General features: G+C 42.2%; 1 pseudogene; it reads right to left on the reverse strand.

Moving 5' to 3' along the window:
* Nucleotides 1-18,684, reverse strand: part of LOC106605638 (stromal membrane-associated protein 1-like) — an 86,001-nt pseudogene that overhangs the window by 10,491 nt on the left and 56,826 nt on the right.

The following is an 18,684-nucleotide window of genomic DNA, read 5'->3' on the forward strand; positions in this document are numbered from 1 at the left end:
AAGCACATGATATGTAATTGGAGCAGGGACTTAAACATCCATGAGCATGACCTTCTACTGTCTGTGCACACACACACACACACACACACACACACAACTCATGATGGATCAACAACATTGTAATTACTCCACAATACTAACCTAATTGTCAGAGTGAAAAGAAGGAAGCCTGTACAGAATAAACATATTCCTAAACATGCCTACTGTTTGAAACAAGGTACTAAAGTAATACTGCAAAAAATCAGTTAACTTTTTCCTGAATACAAAGTGTTATGTTTGGGGCAAACCCAATATAACACATTAGTGAGTACCACTCTCCATATTTTCAAGCATAGTGGTGGTTGCATCATGTTATGGGTATGATTGTAATCCTTAAAAAAAATAATAAACAGAATGGAGCTGTGCAAAGACAAAATCTTGGAGATGAATTCACCTTTCAAAAGGACAATAACCTTAAACACATGGCCAAATCTACTCTGGAATTTCTTACCAAGAAGATAGTGAATGTTCCTGAGTGGCCGAGTTACACTTTTGATTTACTGGAAAATCTATGGCAAGACCTGAAAGTGTGTTTTGTTTGACAAGTAATTACTTTTTCTCAAAAAGAGAAGGGGCAAAATTATTGGCACCCCTGTTTTCAATACCTCACCTTGGAAGATAACGGCACTGAGACTAGAATCTTTTATGAGATTTGAGAACACAAAATCAACATTTTGCAATGGTCATTTCAGTCTCTGGACTTGAACCCCATTAAAAACCTGTGGTTTGAATTGAAAAGGGCAGTCTAGAAGCGCAGACGAAAGACATCAAGGATCTGGAAAGATTTTTTTTATGGAGGAATGATCTAAGATCCCTCCTAATGTTCTCCAATCTCATAAAACATTTTAGAAAAAAAGGCTCTCTGCCGTTATCCTGGCAAGGTGAGGTATTGAAAGATATTGAAAACAGGGGTTCCAATACTTGTAATTACTTGTTTTTGAGAATACAATATAGCTCAGTATATGTATTATTTGATTTTTATAGTCTTTTTTGCTCATCTTTATCAAGGATGCCAATTATTTGGACTTGGTTGTAGTAACTGTACACACACACACACACACACACACACACACACACACACACACACACACACACACACACACACACACACACACACACACACACACACACACACACACACACACACACACACACACACACACACACACACACACACACACACACAGGAAGGGCTTTGTGGCATTCGGCTGCTTAGCAGGCAGTGCTGGACTCCCATCTGTCTGCAGTCCCTTTGAACACTGAGGGTATGAACAGAGCGAAGTAGACGAGCAGTGTCTCGTACTCACACCTGTACACATGCCCTTGTACAAACACAGAGACTGAGACAGACAGCTGATACAGACACAAGCAGGTGATTAAGCACATGATATGTAATTGGAGCAGGGACTTAAACATCCATGAGCATGACCTTCTACTGTCTGTGCACACACACACACACACACACACACACACACACACACACACACACACACACACACACACACACACACACACTCGGGAGAGGTGAAGGTCGAGAGCCGTGCGTCCTCCGAAACACAACCCCGCCAAGCCGCACTGCTTTTTGACACAATGCTCGCTTAACCCGGAAGCCAGACGCACCAACGTGTTGGAGGAAACACCGTATACCTGGTGACCGTGTCAGTGTGCATTGCACCCGGCCCGCCACAGGAGTCGCTAGAGCGCAATGGGACAAGGATAACACGGCCGGCCAAATCCTCCCCTAACCCGGACGACGCTGGGCCAATTGTGTGTCGCCTCATGGGTCTCCCAGTCACGGCCGGCTGTGATAGAGCCTGGGATCAAACCAGGATCTGTAGTGATGCAGCTTGCACTGTGATGCAGTGCCTTAGACTGCAGTGCCTTAGGCCCTTCCATGAGGCCAATGTTGTAAAACAGTTACAGAGTTTATTGCCTGTGAAAGGAGAAAACTCATGATGGATCAACAACATTGTAATTACTCCACAATACTAACCTAATTGTCAGAGTGAAAAGAAGGAAGCCTGTACAGAATAAACATATTCCTAAACATGCCTACTGTTTGAAACAAGGTACTAAAGTAATACTGCAAAAAATCAGTTAACTTTTTCCTGAATACAAAGTGTTATTTTTGGGGCAAACCCAATATAACACATTAGTGAGTACCACTCTCCATATTTTCAAGCATAGTGGTGGTTGCATCATGTTATGGGTATGATTGTAATCCTTAAAAAAAATAATAAACAGAATGGAGCTGTGCAAAGACAAAATCTTGGAGATGAATTCACCTTTCAAAAGGACAATAACCTTAAACACATGGCCAAATCTACTCTGGAATTTCTTACCAAGAAGATAGTGAATGTTCCTGAGTGGCCGAGTTACACTTTTGATTTACTGGAAAATCTATGGCAAGACCTGAAAGTGTGTTTTGTTTGACAAGTAATTACTTTTTCTCAAAAAGAGAAGGGGCAAAATTATTGGCACCCCTGTTTTCAATACCTCACCTTGGAAGATAACGGCACTGAGACTAGAATCTTTTATGAGATTTGAGAACACAAAATCAACATTTTGCAATGGTCATTTCAGTCTCTGGACTTGAACCCCATTAAAAACCTGTGGTTTGAATTGAAAAGGGCAGTCTAGAAGCGCAGACGAAAGACATCAAGGATCTGGAAAGATTTTTTTTATGGAGGAATGATCTAAGATCCCTCCTAATGTTCTCCAATCTCATAAAACATTTTAGAAAAAAAGGCTCTGTGCCATTATCCTGGCAAGGTGAGGTATTGAAAGATATTGAAAACAGGGGTTCCAATACTTGTAATTACTTGTTTTTGAGAATACAATATAGCTCAGTATATGTATTATTTGATTTTTATAGTCTTTTTTGCTCATCTTTATCAAGGATGCCAATTATTTGGACTTGGTTGTAGTAACTGTACACACACACACACACACACACACACACACACACACACACACACACACACACACACACACACACACACACACACACACACACACACACACACACACACACACACACACACACACACACACACACACACACACACACACACACACACACGGTCCATTTGCACTGTATTAGGGCAGAGACCGATTAAGGTGACAAGCAGGCGGCTCTGGAGTGTTGAAATAGGTATCAATGTTCTATAAATACCCAGGCATTTGCATGTGGCCCAATGAGGAGCATTTTCCTAATGTTGGATCTGTGTGTCTGCCTGACTACCTTCTGGATCATTAGCGAAGTGGGAGTAGGAGAGAGAGGATGAGAGAGAGGGAGGAAGGGGGGGTGTGTCTGGTCAATGTGGAGGGAATAAATAGGTAAAAGAGGAAGTTACAGTGGGGGAAAAAAGTATTTGATCCCCTGCTGATTTTGTATGTTTGCCCACTGACAAGGAAATGATCTGTCTATAATTTTAATGTTAGGTTTATTTGAACAGTGAGAAACAGAATAACAACAAAAATATAGAGAAAAACGCATGTCAAAATGTTATAAATTGATTTGCATTTTAATGAGGGAAATAAGTATTTGACCCCATCTCAATCAGAAAGATTTCTGGCTCCCAGGTGTCTTTTATACAGGTAACGAGCTGAGATTAGGAGCACACTTTTAAAGGGAGTGCTCCTAATCTCAGTTTGTTACCTGTATAAAAGACACCTGTCCACAGAAGCAATCAATCAATCAGATTCCAAACTCTCCACCATGGCCAAGACCAAAGAGCTCTCCAAGGATGTCAGGGACAAGATTGTAGACCTACACAAGGCTGGAATGGGCTACAAGACCATCGCCAAGCAGCTTGGTGAGAAGGTGACAACATTTGGTGTGATTATTCGCAAATGGAAGAAACACAAAAGAACTGTCAATATCCCTCTGCCTGGGGCTCCATGCAAGATCTCACCTCGTGGAGTTGCAATGATTATGAGAACGGTGAGGAATCAGCCCAGAACTACACGGGAGGATGTGGTCAATGATCTCAAGGCAGCTGGGACCATAGTCACCAAGAAAACAGTTGGTAACACACTACGCCGTGAAGGACTGAAATCCTGCAGCGCCCGCAAGGTCCCCTTGCTCAAGAATACATATACATGCCCGTCTGAAGTTTGCCAATGAACATCTGAATGATTCAGAGGACAACTGGTGAAAGTGTTGTGGTCAGATGAGACCAAAATGGAGCTCTTTGGCATCAACTCAACTCGCCGTGTTTGGAGGAGGAGGAATGCTGCCTATGACCCCAAGAACACCATCTCCACCGTCAAACATGGAGGTGGAAACATTATGCTTTGGGTGTGTTTTTCTGCTAAGGGGACAGGACAACTTCACCGCATCATTTGACGGGGCCATGTACTGTCAAATCTTGGGTGAGAACCTCCTTCCCTCAACCAGGGCATTGAAAATGGGTCGTGGATGGGTATTCCAGCATGACAATGACCCAAAACACACGGCCAAGGCAACAAAGGAGTGGCTCAAGAAGAAGCACATTAAGGTCCTGGAGTGGCCTAGCCAGTCTCCAGACCTTAATCCCATAGAAAATATGTGGAGGGAGCTGAAGGTTCGAGTTGCCAAACGTCAGCCTCGAAACCTTAATGACTTGGAGAAGATCTGCAAAGAGTGGGACAAAATCCCTCCTGAGATGTGTGCAAACCTGGTGGCCAACTACAAGAAACATCTGACCTTTGTGATTGCCAAGGGTTTTGCCACCAAGTACTAAGTCATGTTTTGCAGAGGGGTCAAATACTTATTTTCCTCATTAAAATGCAAATCATTTTATAACATTTTTGACATGCGTTTTTCTGGATTTTTTTGTTGTTATTCTGTCTCTCACTGTTCATATAAGCCTACCATTAAAATTAGACTGATAATTTCTTTGTAAGTGGGCAAACGTACAAAATCAGCAGGGGATCAAATACTTTTTTCCCCCCACTGTAGTTTTTTTTCCAATTGTTTAAGCACAATTTTGAAAACAGGGCCCGGTTTGTCAAAACACTACACACAATTAGCACAACCCTACACCAAAGTAGCACAACACTTCAGATCATTTGCAAAATGGAACACTTTTGTCAAAACTATACACGACTTCATAAAAACAATATTTTGTTACCATACGAAACACACATTTCATATGACTTCAATCTTTTTGAACCAGTTACACACTGCTGTTGCTAACCTAAAACACTTTTTGCAAGTCTAATTGTCAGTGATTAGAGTACCTTAAATGAAGTACACAGAGAAAGTGCAACTATACAAACACTACACAAGACCACTGCTGCAGACTGAGGAAAATATCATTTATTTCTCTCCATATACCCAAATCAGTCAACATGTCAACATGGAGAATCACAACAAAACATGTCCCAGTTTTCACGCTACTACAGTAGTGTGCATAACACTGGTAGCTCAGCAAACAGACAAACGTAAAATACTGTATCCAGTACAGGTTACAATTACAGTAAACAACAACAAAAAACATAAAAAAATAATCTGAAAAAAACTGACAATATTGTACAGAAAATACTACAGTAAACATACTATACATTATCTCTTCGCCTAGCTGGATCTGGCCAGAGAATTTCATCAACATCACAAGCAATATCCTCATTAGCAAGACAACATGGGAAAAACCGTCTTGAATGTCGAATCCATCCTTGCACAGCTGCGGCGTCGACTTGGTCACAGGCGTCCTCCATGGCCTGAATGAGGGGTACCTGAACCTGGGGCTGGAGATCGTAAACCTTCCACCGCCATGCAGAGAAAAACTCTTCGATAGGGTTTAGAAACGGAGAGTATGGTGGAAGGTATAGTACTGTCAACTGTGGATGGTGTTGAAACCAGTTCTGGACCAAAGCAGAGCGGTGGAATGACACATTGTCCCAGATGACAGTGTAATGCATCTGGTGCATTTCATTACCTGCTGTGACGATGTGGTGCAATCGGTCCAAAAATGCGAGAATGTGAGGTGTTGTAAGGGCCCATTTTGGCATGACGGAGGAAAACCACATGCTGTGAAATGGCAGCGCAAAGGGTGATGTTACCCCCACGTTGCCCTGGGACATTGAGTATAGCCCTGTGGCCAATGATATTTCTGCCTCTCCTTCTTGCTTTTGTGAGGTTGAACGCTGCCTCATCAATATATATGAATTCATACAGAATTTCCTCAGCATCCATCTGCAAAACTCCCTGAAATACAGAGAAAGACAAGATTGTGTAGTTCAGGATCGGTCTAGTATACAGTCAATGTAAAAAAGTAATGTGTGCAGTATGCAACATCACAGTGCTAAAGTGAACAATACAAACCTCCACATACTCATGCCGCAGCCGTTTGACCCTCTCGGAATGCCACTCAAAAGGCACTCTATAAAGTTGTTTCATTTGAACCTGATGTCTTTTCAGGATGCGTGCCAGTGTTAACTGAGAGACCTGATGGACATTATTGAAAATGCTATGGTCACCGATAATGTTGGCTTGTAGTTCTCTGAGCCTGATAGCATTATTGGCCAAAACCATGTTTATTATCTCTCTCTCTTGTTCTTGCGTGAATATGGGCCCCCTTCCTCCTTGTCGTTCCCGACCCTCAGTCCTATGTAGAGAATAATACATGTAACTTACTGTACAATGACACAGGAAGGGGTATCACAAGTGCTGATATGGTGCATACAATAAGCGGCTGATTACTGTAACTGTAGACAGATCTTTTACATGTTTTCCTGTCGAAAAGTCCTTATGACAGATGCCACTGTATATCTGCTAAGATTTGGATGAACTCTCAGTCCAGCCACCCTCAGCGTCAATCCGTGGTTCACAACATGGTCCACTAGTGTTGCATGAATGTAATTTGCTAAGTTTGGTCCTCTTCTTCTTTGTGCACGTTCTCCTCCTGCTTCAGGTCTGCCTCTGCCTCTGCCTCTGCCTCCTCCTCCTCCTCCTCCTCTGTGTACTCCTCCTCTCACCCTCACTCTTCTTCTGACTTCTTCCATTTTGGTTGAAGGCAGGTGAACCTACCTGCAGCATTTTTATAGTGCTTAAACCTGATTGGTGTGTCTACAATTTAGCAATCATGTGTTTGTGCACCTGATGGCTGTGTTTAACAGATTGGCTCATAGGTGTGGTAATTTGACAGTCAGTGCTTTGGAATTGCAAGGAAGTGACATCATGATATACTTCTGTGTCTGATGTATACAAGTGTGTTTAGTGTTTTGCAAATCACTGTGTGTAATGTTTTGCAAATAGTGTGAAGCTGACAATGTGCTTACAGTTGTGCAAATCTAGCCTTGTGTTTTGCTCCTTGAGTGTAAGGTTTTGCTAATTGTGGGAAAAGTTACATTTGAGTGTGTAAGCAATCGTAAAAAACTGCAAAGCAGGGACTGTCCTTCTAGTGGACACAGTCAGGTACACAACACACACACACAGATCTGTGCATAGCTGGGCTCCCACTTTAGCACACGTTGTTCCAGTATCCATATTATATTCCCCTCTGTTGAATCCCCACAAAGCTGTGAATTAGAAGTGGCATTTCCATCCAACAGCCATTTCCCACTGTGTCAGTATTCATACACTTCTACACTCAGACCCACAAACACTAGCAGCGTGTGTTCCAGCCAGCCTGAATCTGGCAGAATGTACACACACTCAGGCATGCAGGCACACACTATCCCCCTCTGATACACCATCTGCAGTCAACAATCCTACTGAGCAATGTGTCCGACAGACAGAAGGTTTTGTGTGTGTCTGTGTCTGTGTGTGTGTCTGTGTGTGTGTGTGTGTGTGTGTGGAGGGGCGGGGGTGTTATTTTACTGGCCAGGGAAGAAAGAGAGAAAAAAAGAGAGAACAGATTGAAAGACTAAAAACCGACTAGTGGGAGAACCCCTTCTCTATTTCTCTCCATCTCCATCAATATTTCTCTTCCCACTCCAATCTGTCAGCCTCTGTTTTTCCAGAATATTCAGAGAGAAAAAAGGCATGCTTGGTTGAAAAGCTGGGGATAACACAAATCCCAGATCATGAAGAGCTCTAATCATATTTTTATAATTGACATATTCAGAGATAGCAGAGCATACCCGAAATCCTGTTTTATAGTTGAGGGAAAGCAGCTCAGTGCTGTCTTGTGTGTGTGTGTGTGTGTGTGTGTGTGTGTGTGTACGTGTGTGTGTACGTGTGTGTACGTGTGTGTACGTGTGTGTGTACGTGTACGTGTACGTGTGCGTGTACGTGTGTGTGTACGTGTGTGTGTGTGTGTGTGTGTGTGCAGCCACAGCTCAAACCAGTAGCACAAAATAATAATGGGCAGCCAGTAGGAAAGTGATGTGTGTATTCATGTGTATTCTTTCTTTGTGTGTCCGAATTCATTCCACATGCAAGCAGTGCAAATGTATTGAGTGTGTTCTAGATGCACGGTATGAAGGCAGGGAGGGGGAGACAGGGATGGGAAATCAAGGGGAGGGGGGGAAGCAGAGAGGACAGAAGGAGGAAGGATGGAAGGAGGGACGGAGGGAGGAGAGGAGTTGAGTGATAGATGGAGGGAGGAGAGGGGTAGAGATGGATGGAGGAGAGGATGGAGGGTAGTGGGGATGAGTGAGGGATGGAGGGAGGAGAGGGGTTTAGAGATCAAAGGAGAGGCTGAGAGAGAGAATGCAGGGGGTTGGTACCAGGCTAGCAGTGGTAGTTTGAGGTACGTGTAGCGGGTTGTCGGGGCTCCCAGGTGGCATGTAGCCGGCGTGTGCTGGGAGCCATTCAACGAAAGAGGGGAGATCCATGTTCTGTGTGTCGGCAGGGGAGGGCCAAGGGAATAGGGGAGTGGGATGGGGACGAAGGTAGGGGTGGGGGAATAACTGTGGCACCTCTCAAACACACCTCATTGACAAAAGTTTAATTTAAACAACTGTTTTCCCTCTCTCTCTTTTTTCCACATCTGTTCTCGGACTGGTGAGACAGCTGAGAATGCCAGCTCGTCTCTTCCAGTCTCTGTACGACTCTCAGACTATACTCTCTTTCTGTTCCTGCACTCCGTCCCAATCTCCCTCTTCTCCATCCCTCTCCGTTCCCCTCTCATCCTCTTCCCTCTCCTCCCCCGTGGTAATGTACAGACATTATTGAGGTGTGTCCTTTCTTCTGACAGACCTGTAACCGACAGTGTTAGCTGTGGCTGGCGAGCTGGAACACACTGCCTTTGTTTACACTGTGAAATGTTAACAATGCACTCCAACCTCGCTCCAGCTCTCTGAGGACATGGAATGGGAGACTGCACACTGTGTGTGTGTGTGAGGGGTGTTTGAACTAGGGTCAATGTGTGTGTGTGTGTGTGTGTGTGTATGAATGAATACAGAGGTGTGTGTGTGTTCTTACTGCAGAGGAAAACAAAGCCCAGTGCTGCAGTCTGTCTTCACTGAACACAGCAATTGTGTCCATAGGGGAGAGGACATAGGCAGACAACACTGGGAGGTTGATGGGGAGAGTGGTGAGAAAGAAGATTGTGAGATATGGGATTGTGGAGATGTTGGGTGCGCTAGAGCAGGGGAGTCAAACTCATTCCATGGTGGGCCCAGTGCCTTCTCGTTTTTGGTTTCTCCTTTCAATTTGTGTCCAATTAACACCTAAACAACTAGTTGAGGAGAGTTCCTTACCAATCAGTGACCTTAACTCATCAATTAAGTACAAGGGAGGAGTGAAAACCTGCAGACGCTAGGCCTTCCACGGAATGAGTTTGACGTGCTCTGGAGGGAGAGGTGGTATCTGAGTGTTGTCGGAGGACGGCAGAGGGTTGGACACCATTGGACCAAAGATGTCTTCATCGCTGATGGGTGCAGCAGCCGAACTGGTTGCAGCTCTGCCTGCAGGTGCATCTGAGAGAGAGAGAGAGAGAGAGAGAGAGAGAGAGAGAGAGAGAGAGAGAGAGAGAGAGAGAGAGAGAGAGAGAGAGAGAGAGAGAGAGAGAGAGAGAGAGAGAGAGAGAGAGAGATTAAACATTGACTTGTAGGCAGGATTGATTGGGTGTAAAGTCTTATCTGTCGTGTGTGTGTGTGTGTGTGTGTGTGTGTGTGTGTGTGTGTGTGTGTGTGTGTGTGTGTGTGTGTGTGTGTGTGTGTGTGTGTGTGTGTGTGTGTGAGAGAGAGACTCCTGGTTATCCATGATGTGTGCTGCCTACACCCCTTCCCTCCTCAAGATGTAGGAGGATGTTTTCAGAGATGGATTTATGTGGGGTTCAGAACCTCAATGTGCAACGAAAAAGCACAGTCATCTCTCTCGAAACAATGCCATCTCAAAACAGTCAACTAAGAGAAATAATAACTATTGTACCATTTTACCATTCCTTTCTGTTGGATATGGATTTTAATTAATTGAATCCTCAGTGATTTCACTTCCTAAGTTCAAATGGAATTGAATTTGTGGATACATTATTTTTGGAACCATTAATCAGAATTCCAAAGACAAGTCATACGGAGGATATACATGTATATGATGGGGATTATGTAGGGATGTGCATCTCTCATTTCATGAACGCCTCGATACGCATCTAGATGCATGGGCTCCGATAAGAGACAGGAATGATACCTTTTAGTTTGACATGAATCAGTGAGATTCGTTTTGATTCGGAGAACGAATTGATGTGATTTGGGTTCGATACACTAACATTTTTGCATGAACATTCATTTTCTATTTTAAATTCATATCTGCTGGTGATGGGAGCTCAGGAGCTGGGCCTCTCTGAGCTGAGCCATTGGACAGACTGAGCATCTACCGCCCCACTATCAGATTAGGGGTGGGGGAAATGTAGGCATTTTGTCCCCCCACCTTTTATCTTAAATAACCCACTGATTAACTTGTTATATTTTGAAATCAGCATGTAATTTAGCCAATTAACATAATGCAGCTTTGGATTTTACTCCAGTCTCGAAATTGAATGATTTAGGCTGTTTGGAATTTTACAGATAGCTTCTCCTGCGCTGACCAATAAATGTGAAATTATTTCTGTCCTTTATGAAATTAGGGTCCAAACCTGTTCATGTAAAAATGACCAAATATACTAACTGTTTAAAGCAAAATTATGTCTTATGGAGTACCTGAACAGCCTAAATAAAATCGGAATGATTGAAAACCCCAATCAGCAGTTGGATGTGAGTTGCGTCCACTCTAGTAGGCTACACAACTCAGGTAAAACACAATTTTCTACAGTGCATTAGGTAACCCAGCAAATTACAATGGTTGTCACTCAACTGATAAAGCCTATGATTTGACATTGCGAAAGCCATTTTACATGCTGAAGGGGCCAGATGTACGAATAGCCTATTAGAATAACGGGCAGACCTGCCTCTCATTGGCGCAGCTGTATCTCCCCCACTGTGCGCACTTATCTGACAGTCATTCACAGTTACATGCATAAAAGTTTGATAGGCTACCGAACTGAAGGAGAGGACCCTTCAATTAAGTCACAACAGATAAGAGGTATTTTCAGAAGAAGAAAATATGAGTAAAATAACAGTGAACTGGAGATTCATAACGTTTGAATTGGTTTTCTGACCTATGCACGCTTCATTTGGATCGGTTTGGGCTCCCACAGACCGATGCACTCATATCTTAAACATTTGAACCAGGGACCCCTACATACAATACCCCATAATGTAAAAGTGGAATTCTGTTTTTTTCCTCTACATTTTTACAAAATAATAAAAAATGAAAAGTTGAAATGTCTTGAGTCAATAAGTATTCAACCCCTTTGTTATGGCAAGCCTAAATAGGTTCAGGAGTAAAAATGTGCTTAACAAGTCACATAATAAATTGCATAATTTTAAACCGCAATAATAGTGTTTAACATGATTTTTAAATGACTAATTTATCTCTGTACACCACACATACAATTATCTATAAGGTTGCTCAGTCAAGCAGTGAATTTCAAACCCAGATTTAACCACAAAGGTTTTCCAGTGCCTCGCAATGAAGGGCCCCTTTTGCTTGATGGGTAAACGTTCAAAAAGCAGACATTGAATATCCCTTTGAGCATGGTGAAGTTATTAATTACACTTTGGATGGTGTATCAATACACCCAGTCACTATAAAAGGTACAGGCATCCTTCCTAACTCAGTTGCCGGAAAGGAAGTAAGCCGCCCAGGGATTTCACCATGAGGCCAATGGTGACTTTAAAACAGTTAGTGTTTAATGGCTGTGATAGGACAAAACTGAGGATGGATCAACAGTAATGTAGTTACTATGTGTACAAACACATTCCAAAACATCCATCCTGTTTGCAACAAGGCACTAAAATAATACAGAAAAAAAATGTGGCAAAGCAATTCACTTTTTGTCCTGAATACAAAGTGTTAAGTTTGGGGAAAATCCAATACAACAGATTACTGAATTCCACTTCATATTTTCAAGCATAGTGGTGGCTGCATCATGTTATGGGTATGCTTGTAATCGGTACGGACGGCAGTTTTTCAGGATAAAAAATGTACATAATGGTGCTAAGCACAGGCAAAATCCTTGTAGAAAACCTAGTTTAGTCTGCGTTCCACCAGACACTGGGAGATGAATTCACTTTTCAGCAGGACATTAACCTAAAACACAAGACCAAATCTACACTGAAGTTGCTTACCAAGAAGACAGTGAATGTTCCTAGCCGAGTTACAGTTTTGTCTTAATTAAATCTACTGGAAAATCAACAACCAATTTTACAGAGCATGACATTTTTTTTTAATAATGGGCAAATGTTGCACAATCCAGATGTGTAAAGCTCTTAATTTGGGAAAGGTGTGCCGCTAGCGGGACACCTCGACAACATCCGGTGAAATTGCAGAGCGCCAAATTCAAATTAAATTACTATAAATATTTAACTTTCATAAAATCACAAGTGTAATACATCAAAATAAAGCTTAACTTGTTGTTAATCCAGCCGCCGTGTCAGATTTCAAAAAGGCTTTACGGCGAAAGCAAACCATGCGATTATCTGAGGACAGCACCCCACATACCAACACATGAAAAACATATTTCAACCAGGCAGGTGTGAAAGTCAGAAATAACGATATAATTCATGCCTTACCTTTGATGATCTTCTTCTGTTGGCACTCCAAAAGGTCTCAGTTACATCACAAATGGTCCTTTTGTTCAATAATGTCCTTCTTTATATCCATAAAAACTCAGTTTAGCTGGCGCGCTTCAGTCAATAATCAATCCAGTTTCCCTCCATCAAAATGCATACAAAATGAATCCCAAACGTTACTAATAAACTTTTCCAAACAAATCAAACAATGTTTATAATCAAACCTTAGGTAACCTAATACGCAAATAAACGATAAAATTTAAGATGGAGAATAGTATGTTCATTACCGGAGATAAATAAAAAAGAATGCACTTTCTTCCACACGCTTGGAAACACTCCAGCCAAAATGGGAGCCACCTAGAAAAACTACAATTTCTGGGTCATATTTCCAAAAACCAGCCTGAAACTCTTACTAAAGACTGTTGACATCTAGTGGAAGCCCTAGGAACTGCAATCTGGGAGGACTTGGGCTTATAATTATAGTACTCACCATTGAAAATAGTGGTAAGCTGATGGGGGGGTGGTTTGTCCTTGGGGTTTCGCCTGCCATATCAGTTCTGTTATACTCACAGACATCTTTTTAACAGTGTAAGAAACGTTAGAGTGTTTTCTATCATTATCTACCAATTATATGCATATCCTAGATTCTGGGCCTGAGTAACAGGCAGTTTACTTTGGGCACTCTTTTCATCCGGACGTGAAAATACTGCCCCCTATCCCAAAGAAGGAGACTTGCCCAGAAAGACTCACAGCTGTAATCACTGCCAAAGGTACCTCTACAAAGTATTGACTCAGGGGTGTGAATACTTATTTAAATGAGATATTTCTATATTTCACATTCAATAAATTAGCAAAAATGTCTAAAAACATGTTTTTACTTTGTCTTTATGTGGTACTGTGCGTAGATGGGTAAGAAAATAAATATAGGCACTGTAACACTGATAGAACACCCATAATTGATCCCTTTATGTGTGAACAAAATTGAGCCCCTTGAGAGAGACAGAACAAGGGAAATCATTTAGAGAGAGAGAGAGAAAAAGAAAGAGAGGGATGAGTCGTGAGTGCATGATGGGGAGTTTGACCAGAGAGAGGGAGAGGGCGATGAAACGAGAGACAGCGCCACAGGCTTTTCAATTTCTCTTCTCCCCTTGACAATAGCCTCCCTTCATTCTTATGGTGAAAGGTTGGCCATCATCTCAGTCAGCCGGCTACATCTGACCATCAATTATGGGATGGCCACTCTGGGAGCGAAGGCTGGGGGAGCCATGGAAACGTACAGGGCTCCATTAGGAAGACACATGGTTTAATTTGAGGGTCCTTTCAGACAGACCCAATCCTCCACCCCACTCCCCTGGCCACATCAGTTTAAACAACTTGACACCTCTCGCGCCTCTACACGCCTCTTACACTCTGTCACACTCCCACCCCCCCGACACACACACAGCGAGACAGGGAGAAAGAGAGCAACAGAGAGAGAGAGCGAGACTCGGGCTGTGACTGGTAATTGAATAAATGACCATTATGGATGAAGACGGTCATGAAAATAAAATAACTGTCAAAACCATTTAATAAGGCATGCATGCATTTTTCGAAAAATTTGTAAAAAAATGTATATACATTATTTTCATGCAGATAAGCTTTACCTAATTGCGTGAGTATTTACTAATGATTATAAGCAATTGTTTTGCTAACTTAGTTTGTCTATTTAACTGTCTACATCTCCTCCTCTTTCCAACTGTCACTTGATGCTCCAGCAGCAAAACCACTAGATGCATGGGTGTGTAGAAGCTCTAGCTTATAGGCTATGGCACTTGATGTGCGTACTTTCTTTTGTACAATGCGCATTTTCATAGCATGCTAGTAAATAAATAACATCAGTCTTCTTTTAAAAAAGGTTGGATGTGTCTGACTATTCGTTCATTATTCAACAGCAGTTGACAAATTGAGCACGGCCTAATTTGACACGGAGTCTTCTCTTAATTTATAGATGAATCATTGCTGATAAATAGGCCAAGCCCGTCGTCCGGGTTTGGCCGGGGTAGGCCGTCATTGTACATAAAAATTTGTCCTTAACTGACTTGCCTAGTTAAATAAAGGTTAAATAAATAAACAATACATTTCATCTACACTGATTGAAGTGGATTTAACAAGTAACATCAATAAGGCATCATAGCTTTCACCTGGATTCAGCTGGACAGTCTATGTCATGGAAAGTGCAGGTGTCCTTAATGTTTTGTACACTCAGTGTAAATGTTCATTCAGTTTCCTAAAGTAGCCTTTCTGGACTCCATCTCTTTAATAAGAATCAAATGCTGATTTCATCTTGTAAAAGGCTTATTTTCAGTAGCTTAGGCTACATCATTTCTCTCATTACAGCGTCCTCTCTTTGAAGAATATATGCCAATGATGGTGTCAAATCTGATTAAAAAGTCGAACGAGCACTAGATGGAGCGTGCAAGCAAGATGAAACATCATTACGGGAGCAAACACTGAGTCGAGAGAGAAGATATGTGGTCAAGCGATCAGAGGATCGGTCCCGCGAGTGCCCAGGCCAGTCGAGAGCACAAATTAAACTTGTGTGACTGAGTGAGCAGAACATCATTGTCACAGATCAAAAATAAACATTTCTTAAACAGTACATATATAACTGTAAGCAAAGAAACGTGATTTAAACATGTAAATTGTCCACCAGCAATAGTCACTTGTAATTGTCAAGTTCTCTCTCTCATGTCTTGGCACCTTTGGGTTTGGATTTCAGGCTGATGGGGGTGGCCTTAAAGATGGGTGCGTGTCTAGAAACCTTAGATTGGCCACTTACACTGGAGTCAATGAACTAACAAATTCCTGACATTGGCCAGTCCAGTGTTGTGATTGGCTATTACTAGCCTTCTGTTTGCGATGCACTGCAGAGCCATCTGTTAAGCTAGCTACCCGGTTTGAACAGTAAGCACCGGACGACTCGGGAAACCCAGCAGTTTAGCCAAATTAATTCGGAAATAAGTTCTAATGGGTATACTATTTATACCGTGAGTTGAGTGTAATCTACCCGCTAAAGTTAGCTAGCTTATTACGTGTTAGCCAGCAAAGTTTGTCTGTAAAACAAAAGCAGACAGTCATAGCAGACACCATAAGGAGTCTCAGCAGATCAGATGTTATCAGAAAGCCAGAGCCATCTGTGGAAAAAGTACAAGTAGAACAAAGATAAAGTGCAAACAGAATAAATGTACCATTCAACATAAGTTCCCACCTAAAACAATTCATCTCTGCTTAACTCCTCACTTCCTCTCTACCTGCCTCCTTCTCAAAACCTGTCTGAGGCGGGGAACCTTCGGTCGTCTCCTCCAATGGGATTTTAGAAGGAGGTGTGATGGTCAGTCATTGCATCTATAGCACTGCCTATGAATTTTAGTGTCTCCAGCCCCATCCCTCAGCTTTTTACCTAAACAGGGGCGGGGAGAAGGCTTTGTTATTGTTCAGCTCCTGATTTCCACTTTAAGAAACACTTAAATGAGCATGTATGTTCACGCATACATGACTGTTGGGAGTGTGGTGCCATACCTTTAGCTCCCAGGTGCAGCAGAGCTGACACACTAAAGATGATGTTTCAGCAGATGTCTTGATCACCCTCTGGCTGTTGTCCAGACAGCGGTAGCGCTGGAAGGTGTCCCAGTGACTGTTTGTGGCCACGTTACCTCCCTCAGAACCAGTGAATACCTACAAGTTCTTACAGTGGGGCATCAGCATAATCTATAGACAGGCAGAACGATACAGGAGCTGGAATTAGATTTAAAATGGAATCAAAGTCCCAACTTAAAATCCTTGTACAATCCATAGACATTGGTAAAAAGGTAAACAAAAGTAGGGCACTGGAGTTTGAGGAAGGTGGAGCGACACATAGGTGCTGAGTTGTGTAACACGGAACCCAAACCGGCTGTGCACGTGCGCCATTGTGCGCTATCATGCATACATTTATTTTGTCCCCCTACACCAAACGCGATCACGACACGCAGGTTAAAATATCAAAACAAACTCTGTACCAATTACATTAATTTAGAGGCAGGTCGAAAAGCATTAAACATGTACAGCAATTTAGCTAGTTAGCTTGCACTTGCTAGCTAATTTGTCCTATTTAGCTAGCTTGCTGTTGCTAGCAAATTTTTCCTGGGATATAAACATTGAGTTGTTATTTTACCTAATCCACACATAAAATGGTCAACTGAATAGTTTCTAGTCATCTCTCCTCCTTCCAGGCTTTTTCATCTTTGAACTTATATGGTGATTGGCATCTTAACTTTCATAGTATTACCACAATGACCGGCAAAACAGTTCGTCTTTCAATCACCCACGTGGGTATAACCATGAGGAGCTGGCACGTGGGTACCTGCTTCTATAAACCAATGAGGAGATGGGAGAGGCAGGACTTTCAGCACGATCTGCGTCAGAAATAGGAAGGAGTTCTATTTTAGCCCTTGGCAACGCAGACGCTCGTTGGCGCACGCGAGGAGTGTGGGTGCAATAATTGAATAACATTGATTTCTACATTTATTTTGCAACGCTCACGCACGCGACGTGTCCGGTCTGGTCAGCATGTAAGGCGTAAGATGAGTTGGTGACTAGCTGGTCCAAACTTGGCGTCCTCTGCCTCATTGGTGTAGTGGTCCTGGCTCCACCTGGTCAAACGTGTTCTCTCTACATATACGGACCTGTCTCCTGAAAACAACTGGATTGAGAGAGAGGAAAATAAGATGTCTGGAAATGTCACAGACAGAGTTCAATTGGAGTTGAAATGTTTTAGTATCTTAATGTTACATTCAAGGTAACAGTCCATTTTAAGACTGCTGTGGCTGTGTCAAAAGAGGCAACTATGGATAATAATTTAGCCAAATGAGTGATAACACCATGTGGGACTGAACTGAGTCGAGCTTTAGGGCAATTCCACTGAGTCAGATTTTTCACTTTAAAATGTATGTCAAACAAAAACCAATGATGTCAAAGTGAAACAAAATGTATAACTCTATGCACAATGACTACTTTTAACAATTTGCAATCATTGGTTTCTTTGACATCTTTTAAATGGAAAAATCTGAGTCTCAGCAGTACTCTGTTACTGTGGAATAAAAATCTAATGTTCAATGTGTTTCCATTGTATTTTCAATTCTACTGATTGTAACAAAACTAACTGTTGCTTTAAATAGAAAAGGTGCCTACTCTGGTCTTGGCATGTGCGCTCTGCAGGTAGGTTAGTCTACATGATGAGATGATAATGGATAAGAGCGAGAATATTTTTATTTGTCAAACAGCAGTCAAGCATCGATCATCATGTCACCAGAATAATTTATTGGACATTTATTGGAAAGAAGCATCAAGCTCATACCTTGCACTTTCACCACCCTGTGAAGTTCATCATAATTTATTTAATCTGTAGTTTAATAAACTGCATGGGTTCCAGAGTCATAGTGGGAGGACCACACACCATTTCGTTGCGTGACTCCAAGTTTACTTCGATATGATAGTTATTAATAGGGATGCACGATATATCGGTGAACATATCGGAATCGGCAGATAATAGTTAAATATGGCAACATTGGTATCCGCCCGATG

The sequence above is a fragment of the Salmo salar genome, chromosome 01 (assembly GCF_965601325.2).
Source record: "Salmo salar chromosome 01, fSalSal1, whole genome shotgun sequence".
Lineage (NCBI taxonomy): Eukaryota > Metazoa > Chordata > Actinopteri > Salmoniformes > Salmonidae > Salmo > Salmo salar.